The 12,288-nt window shown below is 45.9% G+C and overlaps 1 pseudogene; it reads left to right on the top strand.

Annotated features, from left to right (window-relative positions):
* The first annotated feature begins 833 nt into the window (after positions 1-833).
* Positions 834-951, top strand: LOC126204599 (5S ribosomal RNA; annotated as a pseudogene).
* The last annotated feature ends 11,337 nt before the right edge of the window (positions 952-12,288 follow it).

The raw sequence follows: 12,288 nt of genomic DNA, 5'->3' as shown, positions 1-12,288 counted from the left end.
AAACAGATATGCTAGATGGAGCTTTAAACTGGGGAAGTGCACATGCAATACCTGGATGATACTACCGATAGGCGTCCAACATGGCGTCAACACGTCGAACAACTGGGAGGGGGGTAAGGCGCTGGGACGGGTGTCACAGCTACATTCCGCTGCTAAACCCGACGTCTATAATGCCACAGGATCTCGGAGTTGAAAATGCCACAGTTGCGCCCAGTTCTGGACTATGCGGCAGTTGCGTGGAGAAACGCCCCCTGTAGACGTTATCAACAGCCAACAGAGGGTACGAAATTTATCTCTCAAATTGTTTTTGCTCTTAACCATCGCAATACCAGGGTAAAAGGGGTTCTTTACGTCCACGTATTGAAAAATATTGTAATCTCGACAGTTATTTAATATTTTAAAATTTTGAAAAAAAAAATATATATATATATATATATATATATATATATATATATATATATATATAGGTTTTAACTATTTCCCCAACCAGGCTCCATAAATGTTTTAGATTTTTCAGTTAAACTGAACTTAAAAACTTACGTCTTAAAAGAAGACATGTTTCCACAATGAAATAGCAGATCCAATTTTCTTTAGGTTTAGGACGTTACTTAACACCAGTACCTCTTTAAAAACAATGTTGCGAGTAATGTTCAACAACAATCAATAAACTTTACAATTTTTAAATTTTTTCTGGTGATCTTAAAAAACCCCAGCTTGGCCGTACACGTTATTGAAAATGTGTAGATATTTCTAAGAGTCTGCTAAAAGGCATTTTCACGTTCTGGACTCAACTTACCCACCAGTATCTCTTTAAAAAGTATGCTGTTAATATAGGCAACGGCCATGCCACAGTGGATACACCGGTTCCCGTCTGATCACCGAAGTTAAGCACTGTCGGGCGTGGCCGGCATTTGGATGGGTGACCATCCGGGCCGCCATGTGCTGTTGCCATTTTTCGGGGTGCACTCAGCCTCGTGATGCCAATTGAGGAGCTACTCGACCGAATAGTAGCGGCTCCGGTCAAAGAAAACCATCATAACGACCGGGAGAGCGGTGTGCTGACCACATGCCCCTTCTATCCACATGCTCAGCTGAGGAGGATACGACGGTCGGATGGTCCCGATGGGCCACTTGTGGCCTGAAGACGGAGTGCTGTTAATATAAGTCAACAACAACTACCGAGATTTTTTGCTGGGCATAAAAAACACCCCACCTCCGTGATACGTTGGCTTGCTACGGTTAACTCGGGATTTCTTGAAGTGGAACTCCATCTTGTAGCTCGAATACCTGTCATGGTTATAGAATTTTGTTAATGAAAGAAGTGGTACAGTTGCAAGGAAAGGAGAGAAATTATATTACGAATAACATTTTAACACAACGCAAAAGGGTAATGTCAGGCGGACATCAGGAAGTTGCCCAGCTCTCCGTATGAAGTCATTCTTGTTAACAACCTGCTGGAAGTGGCCACGCAATAATGGCTATGCAAGGGCAATGCCCTCTGCCACCAAGGCAGTTAGCAGACGCTGGCACATGTTTGAGAACCTTCTGGAAGAGTCAGGGGAAACATCTCTACGGAAGAAACTCGCATAAAAGTTCCTGAAAAACCAGCATATTGACGGCGAGTGCAGGGGGTGGCGAGACAGTGGTCACCAGGAAGCAGCTAGGGAGCAGTACAACATTCTGCGTCGTCGGTAACAAGTCACTGCAGAATGACTCTTTGCTGCTGATGCAGTAAAAGCTACGAGACGTCTGACAAGGAGACGGCACGACCGTGGGGTCGGGGATTTGTCCGAAATTTTGTGTGGTGAAAGAGGACCTCTAACACCTTAAGTGGTTACAATATTAGGACGCACTATCCGGAAAATCCCGGGAAAAATCGATCCAATTTCTTAGGTGCCTTATGAGTATAAAATGTTAGTCCGCTGCCGAGCCGCCGCCTAGATGTTTAGGCCTCGGAGTCTTACGACATAAGTCTCGGGGTCGATTACTCCTCCAGCACTTTATTTTCATCTGTTTCATTTTCTTTTGTTATTCCACCAATTATTCAGAAAGTTTCCCGAACCTACATTATCTTTAACAAATTAGTTAGAGTATTGATTAAAAATTATTTTCTTTTTGTCCAACAACACAATTCATGGCGGTGGGTTTTCCATTTTTAATTGTAGATTATATGAGGGGAAACATTGGGTTTTTAATCAGAATAACAAAGTCGATTGGGAAACATTTAGTTTTTATACATATAATAATTATAAACAAGAAACGCAGTGGTTATTATCGTAAAAACAAAGCAATAATTTTTGCGACATCTTGCGCAACATAAAAAGGCGGATTTTTTTTCAATCACAGGGCGTTTGCAATAAATCTGTACAAAAACATGCCCCATTAACATTTACGAAAATGTTTTGAGTTTCTGATAATTTTGAGGCAAACCAGGCATATTGAATCATGTCTCGGAATATTGGTGACGACAATTGACGGTGAATTATAGAATGAATTTTTATACAATTTTCGCGGGAATTAATTTCACGATTCTACTGTAACAATGCGCTGCAATTTTGCAAGCAACAGAAGGAAAAAAAATGCCGGGGGAGGAATCGAACCCCAGACCTCTGGCGTAAGGGTCCGAGCGCTAACCATGTAGGCCAGACGGCGGGTCGGCAATGGACTAACATTTTATACTCATAAGGCCCCTAAGAAACTTTGGATTGATTTTTCCCGGGATTTTCCGAGTAGTGCGTCCTAATAACCAGTTGAGGTGTTAGGGGTCCTCTTTCACCTCACAAAATTTCGGACAAATCCCCGACCCCACGGTCGTGCCGTCTCCTTGAGAGTACATTCGAGGAAGAACAACTCAGTCTCCGATAAGTATCCAGCAACACTTAGTACCTTGAGATTTCTCTCTGTTAGTGAAGGACGAGGTCTGTAGAGTTTGTCTGTAGTAGTAGCAATGACGAACAGTTGATTTCTTGTGTGTGTCTGAATATAAAGAGGAACAAGTGCTGTCAAACAATTGTCTCATACTTTAACCAAAGTTCTCGAGTATTCTCAGAAGGAGTTGCAAGAAGAACACTCGCGTCTGATACGCGAAAGGTAGGAGTCTGGAACCTAGAGTTTCTGCTCCAACATAGAGTGATAGGGTGTACTCATTGATCTGCGAAGATAAAAAGCCACTGTAAGACACCTATCCGAATAAGTGTAAACTATGAGGAACGAGATAGTTCTTAAAGTGAATCCTTACCTGTTTCCATCCTTATTCACTATTATAGCTTCACCAACATCAAAAGAATCAGAAATACGTCGAAATAAGCCTATTATAATAAACAATGCAATTAAACACGGCAGCGGCTTGGTCTCATAGCATAATATACAACGCCCTTACATGACACACACGACGCAGCGGGCCTAGAGAGTACACATACATTGAAGTATTTACCTGGAGCGACCTTAATTAGAACAACCGCATAAAACAAGTAGTAGGAAAAGCAGATGCTACACTGAGATTCACAGGAAGAATCGTAAGGAAATGTAGCCACCCCCAAAAGAAATAGCTCTCAAAACACTTGTTCGACCAATTCTCGAGTATTTGCTCATCACTTTAGGACATTTTCCAGAAACTATTACCAGAAGAGAGAGAGAGAGAGAGAGAGAGAGAGAGAGAGAGAGAGAGAGAGAGAGAGAAGATCCAACGAAACGCCGTGTGTCTCGTCACAGGGTCTTTTATTCGGTCTGAGAGCGTTACAGAAATGCTCAACAAACTCCAAATGGTTCAAATGGCTCTGAGCACTATGGGACTTAACATCTGAGGTCATCAGTCCCCTAGAACTTAGAACTACTTAAACCTAACTCACCTAAGGACATCTCACACATCCATGCCCGAGGCAGGATTCGAACCTGCGACCGTAGCGGCCTCGCGGTTCCAGACTGAAGCGCCTAGAACCGCTCGGCCACAGCTGCTGGCAACAAACTCCAGTGGCGGACGTTACAAGAGAGGCATTGTGCATCACGTAGTGTTTTACTACCCAGATTACAAAAGAACGCGTTTCAGGAAGAATTGGACAACATATTATTTCCCCCCACAAACGTCTCACGAAATGAGCACAACGAGAAGATTCGATAAATTATAGCTAATACAGAGGCTTGCCAATGACCATTCTTCCCATGTGCCATTCGCGAATGGAGCATGGAAGGAGGGGATCATATGGTGGTACTCTCCACCACACATAGGTGGCTTGCAGAGTACTGATGTAGATGCTGTGCCCATTGGACACTAGTATGCGGCCGAACACCAGTGAATAATGTACGATAATGATAGAAGCTGAAGGAACGAATTAAAATGTATGCCATGTTCGGAGCTTGAACGCGGGTCTGCTGCTTGCTAGGCAGATGTGCTAAGCATATCATCACAACAGCAGTATGGTTAACACAGTTGTACAGACTACCCTAGCCCTAGTCCAATATCCATCCCACCCCACCCCCACACAGACACTTCAATTCACGCTTCAGGCTGGCTCTGAGCACTATGGGACTCAACTGCTGAGGTTATTAGTCCCCTAGAACTTAGAACTAGTTAAACCTAACTAACCTAAGGACATCACAAACATCCATGCCCGAGGCAGGATTCGAACCTGCGACCGTAGCGGTCTTGCGGTTCCAGACTGCAGCGCCTTTAACCGCACGGCCACTTCGGCCGGCGCAATATAACTGATGATGTTCGAAGTAGAGAGGATATAAAATGTAGACTGGCAATGGCATGGAAAGCTTTTCTGAAGAAGAGAAATTTGTTAACATCGAGTATAGATTTGAGTGTCAGAAAGTCGTTTCTGAAAGTATTTGTATGGAAGTGAAAGGTGGACGATAAATAGCTTAGACAAGAAGAGAATAGAAGCTTCCGAAATGTGGTGCTACAGAAGAATGCTGAAGATTACATGGGTAGATCACATAACTAATGAGGAGGTACTGAATAGAATTGGAGAGAAGAGAAATTTGTGGCACAACTTGACAAGAAGAAGGGATAGGTTGGTAGGGCATATTCTGAGGCATCAAGGGATCACCAATTTGGTATTGGAGGGCAGCGTGGAGGGTAAAAATCGCCGAGGGAGACCAAGAGATGAATACATTAAACAGATTCAGAAGGATGTAGGTTGTACTAGGTACTGGGAGATGAAGAAGCTTGCACAGGATAGAGTAGAGTAGTATGGAGAGCTGCATCAAACCAGTCTCAGGACTGAAGACCACAACAAGAAACGACAACAAATCGTCACTTCAGCTTATATCATTTACAAAAATAAAGCTGAGACTCGTATGTCTCGAGGAAATTGTAAGTCTATCAGACCAACAGATCACCTACACCTGAGATACAAGCCGAATTTTTCCATTAGGTACAAAGCTGGTGTGTCATTCCAATACTGGAGTGGCTATGCTTGAGGTACAGGCAGCATTTCCCCATTAGGTACAGAATTTGGGTGCTGTTCCAATATAGGAAAGCCTCAGTGACGGTGACGGTTTGAGAAGGGGAAAATGGGCTGAAAGCGCCAACTGAAGTTTGTGTTAGGGAGGGCACTGGACTAGGGTACCCTCTGCAGCTGTGTTGGTGATTACTGCTATGGTGACGTAATGGTCAACACATCTGCCTAGCAACCAGGAAAGCCTCGCTCAAGTCCTCACCGTGGCACAAATTTTAATTCATTTCTTCAGCTTCTCATGTCCATTATAACTATCCGGACTGTTATGCCGTGGTCGGTTGATGAATTCTGTGTCAATTCCCAACGTTTCGTCTCCCGCAGTCGGAGACGCAACGTTGGGAATTGACACAGAATTCATCAACCGACCACGGCATAACAGCCCGGATAATTATAATGGACATGATATTTCCGGCCGTGAAAGTCTACATTCTTCAGCTTGTGTCATTATCGAAGATAAAGCTGAGACTCATACATCTCAAGGAAATTATAATTCCATCATGCCAGTGAATTATTTTCTCACCAATTGCACTGGGAAAAACTGAAGACTCTCGACAACTGTATGGCCAGTCAGAGTGAACTGCTGTCGGCAGTAAACAAGTTGCCGGTCCCCTTGTGTCTCCTAGTGTGTGTTTCGCGCGGTCAGTGGATGGTGCCGTGGCCCTGGCGTTGCCCCCCTGGCGGCTGTCGAGAGCCAAACGCGGACGGGGTGCGTGCGGGGCCAGACCAGACCAGACCAGACCAGACAGATCCTCTTTAGGTTGTGCTAGGCCTTCCGCAGCGGGATCAATAAGGCCCAGGCAGGCGGGCCGCCGGGCCGTGCGTGCCGCAGGCCAGGCCTCACGCATTTTTGGCAGTCCGGGCCCGGCGGCAGCCGCAGCCCGCGGCAGACCGACGCCGCGCCGCGCCGGCCGCGGCTCCCACCGGCTACTGGCCTTCTCCACTGCTCCGCTCCCCACCCCTCTCTAATGACCTCGTCGTCGACGGGGCGTTTAGCCCTGATCTTCAGCCCTTCCGTCGGATGTCTGAGAACAATCAGTGACCGTAGGTCTGGTATACCGGAAATCCCAATACTACCACCGAATTTTTTACTATGGAGACTCCAGTTCAAGCCTTAATTACACTACTGGCCATTAAAATTGCTACACCACGAAGATGACGTCCTACAGACGCGAAATTTAACCGACAGGAAGAAGATGCTGTATTACGCAAATGATTAGTTTTTCACAGCATTCACACAAGGTTGGCGCCGGTGGCGACACCTATAACGTGCTGACATGAGGAAAGTTTCCAACTGATTTCTCATACACAAACAGCAGTTGACCGGCGTTGCCTGGCGAAACGTTGTTGTGATACCTCGTGTAAGGAGGAGAAACGCGTACCATCACGTTTCCGACATTGATAAAGGTCGGATTGTAGCCTACCGCGATTGCTGTTTATCGTATCGCGACATCGCTGCTCGTGTCGGTCGAGATCCAATGACTGCTAGCAGAATATGGAATCGGTGGATTCAGGAGGGTAATACGGAACGCCTTGCTCGATCCCAACGGCATAGTATCACTAGCAGTCGAGATGACAGGCATCTTATCCGCATGTCTGTAACGGATCCTCCAGCCACGTCTCGATCCCTGAGTCAACAGATGGGGACGTTTGCAAGACAACAACCATCTGTACGAACAGTTCGACGACGTTTGCAGCAGCATGGACTATCAGCTCGGAGACCATGGCTGCGATTACCCTTGACGCTGCATCACAGACAGGAGCGCCTGCGATGGTGTACTCAACGACGAACCTGGGTGCACGAATGGCAAAACGTCATTTTTTCGGATGAATCCAGGTTCTGTTTACAGCATCATGATGATCGCATCCGTGTTTGGCGACGTCGCGGTGAACGCACATTGGAAGCGTGTATTCGTCATCGCCATACTGGGGTATCACCCGGCGTGATGGTATGGTGGCACTGGTTACACGTCTCGGTCATCTCTTGTTCGCATTGAGGGCACTCTGAACAGTGGTCGTTACATTTCTGATGTGTTACGACGCGTGGCTCTACCCTTCATTCGATCCCTGCGAAACCCTACATTTCACCAGGATAATGCGCGACCGCATGTTGCAGGTGCTGTACGGGCCTTTCTGAATACAGAAAATGTTCGACTACTGCCCTGGCCAGCACATTCTCCAGATCTCTCACCAATTGAAAACGTCTAGTCAATGGTGGCCGAGCAACTGGCTCGTCACAATACGCTAGTCACTACTCTTGATGAACTGTGGTGTCATGTTAAAGCTGCATGGGCAGCTGTTCAAATGGTTCAAATGCCTCTGAGCACTATGGGACTCCCTCTGAGGTTATCAGTTCCCTAGAACGTAGAACTACTTATACCTAACTAACCTAAGGACATCACACACATCCATGCCCGAGGCAGGATTAGAACCTGCGACCGTAGCGGTCGAGCGGTTCCAGACTGTAGCGCCTAGAACCGCACGTCCACTCCGGCCGCCATGGGCAGCTGTATCTGTGCACACCATCCAGGCTCTGTTTGACTCAATGCCCAGGCGTATCTAGGCCTTTATTACGGCCAGAGGTGGTTGTTCTGGGTACTGATTTCTAAGGATCTATGCATCCAAATTGCGTGAAAATATAATCACACGTCAGTTCTAGTATAATATATTTGTCCAATGAATACTCGTTTATCATCTGCATTTTTTCTTGGTGTAGCAATTGTAATGGCCAATAGTGTACAATCGAACTAACAGGCCTATCGCAAAATCAGTTAAACCAATATTTCATCCTCCTTTAGATTGTATGCAGCAATTTGGTTTTAAATTTCAGTAGACTCGTATACAGAAAATGTTGTGGGGGAAGGGAAACCAGAGACTGCGTTTCATTGACAGAACTCTTACAAAATGTAACAGATCTACTAAAGAGACTGCCTACACTACGCGTGTCCGTCTTCTTTTGGAGTACTGCTACGCGATCTGGGATCCTTACCAGACAGGAGTACATAGAGAAAGTGCTATCGCGAAATAGGGGATAAAGTGTCACTGACATGATAAAGGAGTTGCGATCGGACACCATTAAAACAAAGGCGTTTTTTGTTTCGGCGTAAACTCCTCATTATATTTCGATCACCAATTTTCTCCTCCGAAAGCGAAAATATTTTGCTGACGCCGACCTGAATAGAGAGAAACTACCATCATAATAAAATAAGGGAAAGGCACTTAAGTGTGATTTGCAGAGTATCCATATCGATGTAGAACTGCTCACTTTAAAATTATACAGCTTGAAACGTATTTTTCCGATGTTAATGAAATTTTAACACGTTACAAGCACATATATTTGCAGTAGAAATGGCAAGTTACAGAATTTTCAATCACCCAAGAAAAAGTTTTTACGATTTTCTTACAGTATCTTTCTTTCAGTCCAGGATAATCATGTAACAGAAAGCGTGGGTTTGTTTTTAAGGTCTCTTTTGTAGTTGTAAGAGGCTATAACCACAGTGACCGTACAGTCTGACACGGATTTTATTAAGAGTAATATTTAAGAGTCCTTCTGTGCGTTCTGGGCCGTTGGAATAACACTCGGCGCAGTGGCGACCTCAGGTGCTATGTTGCTACTGCCAAGCAAAAAGTTTTCCGACAGCCCGGGAGTTCGCGGTTACGACGTATTCGTTTTCTCAGCGGTGCACGCTGTTAATCGCGAGGTCCAGCACGCACAGAACCAGTCCTGAATATCACTCTTTATAAAATCCGTATCGCACTGTACGATCACACTTCTTACAACTACAAAAGAGACACTTCAAACAAACCCATGCCTTCTGTTACGTATTTATCCTGTGCTGAGAATACAAGATATTTGCTTATATTACTCGCCTTCCGAAAAGGCCTTTTAACGGCCAACGGTAGCGTCCGACCGCCGTGTCACCTCTGCCGACAGGTGTCGCTGCACGCGGATACAAAGGCGCATGTGGTCAGCACACTGCTCTCCTGCCGATATCAATTTTCGTGACCGTAGCCGCTACTTCTCAATCAATTAGCTCCTCAGCTGGCCTCACAAGAGCAGAGTGCAACCCGCTTTTCGGCTGCACTCGCAGATCTTGGCGGTGACACATTCAAGAATTAGCCAAGCTCGACAGCGCTTAACATTGGTGATCTGTCGGGAATCGGTAATGATGCCTATAACACACTAAAATTTCATTAACATGGGACAAATATATTTCAAGCTACACTGCTGGCCACCGTAAATGCAACACCCTGAAGGAAGCATCCGAATCAAGTGAAATTTACACCATGGGTCTGCAGCGATGAGATATCCAACTGATTAGAATTTCAGCGCAGACGCACATCACGCGCGCCTGTGGCGCCACCTCATAGCGCCATTTAAGGCTTGGCGATTTCGACGAGTGTACGTTCGGTACGTGTGTTTACCTTGTGGTTGTTTCATAAGACGATCTGTTATGCCTCGTAGACAACAGCGAACATCTTTTGATCATGTATCCGAGTTCGACAGAGGAAGGATAGTGGCTTACCGAGATTGTGGATTATCATACAGAGAAATCGCTAGTCGTGTTGGACGAAACCAAACAACTGTAATGCGGATATGTGACCGTTGGATGCAGGAGGGTACGACGGACCGACGTGGTCGATCGCATTCACCTCGGTGCACCACTGCACGTGCTGATAGGCAAATTGTGCGCATGGCAGTGACGGATCGCTCAGTGACATCCCGAACCATAGCACTGCACATTGCGTCTGTAACGCATCATCCAGTGTCTGCGCGTACCATTCGACGCCGTTTACAGCAGAATGGTCTGTCCGCAAGACGTCCATTGCTTCGTCTACCATTGACGCAGAACCACAGACGTCTCCGTCGCCAATGGTGTGATGACAGACGGATGTGGACGGCAGAATGGAATGACGTTGTCTTTACTGACGAGGCACGCTTCTGTCTGCAGCACCACGATGGTCGGATTCGAGTGTGGAGACACCGTGGAGAGAGGATGCTGGACAGCTGCATTATGCACCGCCACACTGGTCTTGCACCGGGTATTATGGTATGAGGCGGTATTGGATATTACTCTCGCACGCCTCTAGTACGCATTGCCGGTACTTTAAATAGCCGGCGCTACATATCCGAGGTGCTGGAGCCAGTTGTCCTTCCTTACCTTCAGGGCTCGGCCACAGCCATATTTCAACAGGATAATGCGCGACCACACGTGACACGCATTGTCCAAAGGTTCTTCGTCAATAACCAGATTGAATTGCTTCCCTGGCCGGCTCGCTCTCCTGATCTTTCGCCGATAGAAAACATGTGGTCCATGGCTGCTCAACGAGTGACCCAGATTACACCCCCAGCTGCCACACCAGATGATCTTTGGCAACGTGTGGAAGCTGCTTGGGCTGCTGTACCCCAGGAACACATCCAACGTCTCTTTGACTCAATGCCGAGACGTGTGGCAGCGGTGATCTCCAACAATGGCGGCTACTCTGGCTACTGATTCTGGCAGGAACCACATGTCATAGACGTCTGTACACGTAATCATTTGATACTTGGTCATTATGTTATCTACAAAATAAATCTTGTTTTGCTACCTCTCGTCTTTCTTGGTGTTGCATTTACGGTGGCCAGCAGTGTATGTATAGTTTTGAAGTGAGCAGTCCGTAGCGAATACACCGAAAACCGAACAGTTCTTAGTACAATCTAAAATAAAAAATCTATAACTATAAACTTTAAAACCAAATTGCTCCATGTAGCCTAATGCAGAATAAAACAAGAAAAGTATTGGAATAGCTCTTTTTTCCATAGGCCTACTAGTTTGCTTGTAATTGAAGTTTAAACTAGAGTCTCCATAATAAAAGTTTATGTTTTCCATAAAACCTCGCAATTCTGCCTACAGGGAGACGCAGTTTTCGCGCCAATCGTATTCTCCGACTTGCTCCGGTTGGACAGGAAGTGCGAGAAGTGGTTGGAAGAAGGCACAGGCTACAAACTTTTACAAGAAGGGCAGTCCAAGCGGCCCACAAAACTACCGTCCGATAACCTTGACATCCATTTGTTTAATATGACAGAAAAAAAAATGAAAGGGATATCTTCAGCACGACGACCTCCTCTAAGCGATGGACAGGAATCCCGAAAACATCGATCATGTGAAACCCAATTCCAACTTTCCTCACATGACGCCCAGAAAACCGTGGATTATGACAGAAAGACGCACTATTTCTTCATCCGAAAATCATTCTACTCAACTTTACACTTGTCCTTCTTATCAAAAGTACGATCTTTTGGGGCGTCAAGCATAATTAGTGACTCCGTTGAGGATTATGTGTTAGGAACGACGCAGCATGTTATCTTGAATCCCGACTCACTGAGATATGAGGAAGCGATTTCCGTGATGCCCCAGGAAAATGAATTCGGAACTTCACTGTTCACGCTGAATGATTGAAATGGCTCTGAGCACTATGGGACTCAACATCTGAGGTCATCAGTCCCCTAGACTTAGAACTACTTAAACCTAAGTACATCACATACATCCACGCCCGAGGCAGGATTCGAACCTGCGACCGAAGCAGCAGCGCGGTGCCCGACTGGAACGCGTAGAACCGCTCGGCCACAGCGGACGGCTTCACGCTGAATCTTAATGACCTTGCAGACAACACTAACTGTATCGCCGGACTTGCTGCAAATAGTGCAGCTACAGTCGTGGACAAAAATATGCAGACGCCACATATGCAACACATTACCATGCCTAATACGATAAAGCAAACTCTTTCGCACTCAAAATAGCTCCCAGTCCTCTCGGAACTGGTAAACACAGGTCCTGTCTGGCTTTCA

This window comes from Schistocerca nitens, chromosome 9 (assembly GCF_023898315.1).
Source record: "Schistocerca nitens isolate TAMUIC-IGC-003100 chromosome 9, iqSchNite1.1, whole genome shotgun sequence".
Lineage (NCBI taxonomy): Eukaryota > Metazoa > Arthropoda > Insecta > Orthoptera > Acrididae > Schistocerca > Schistocerca nitens.
The sequence above is the reverse complement of the archived record's forward strand: the minus strand, read 5'-3'. Positions and strand labels throughout refer to the sequence as shown.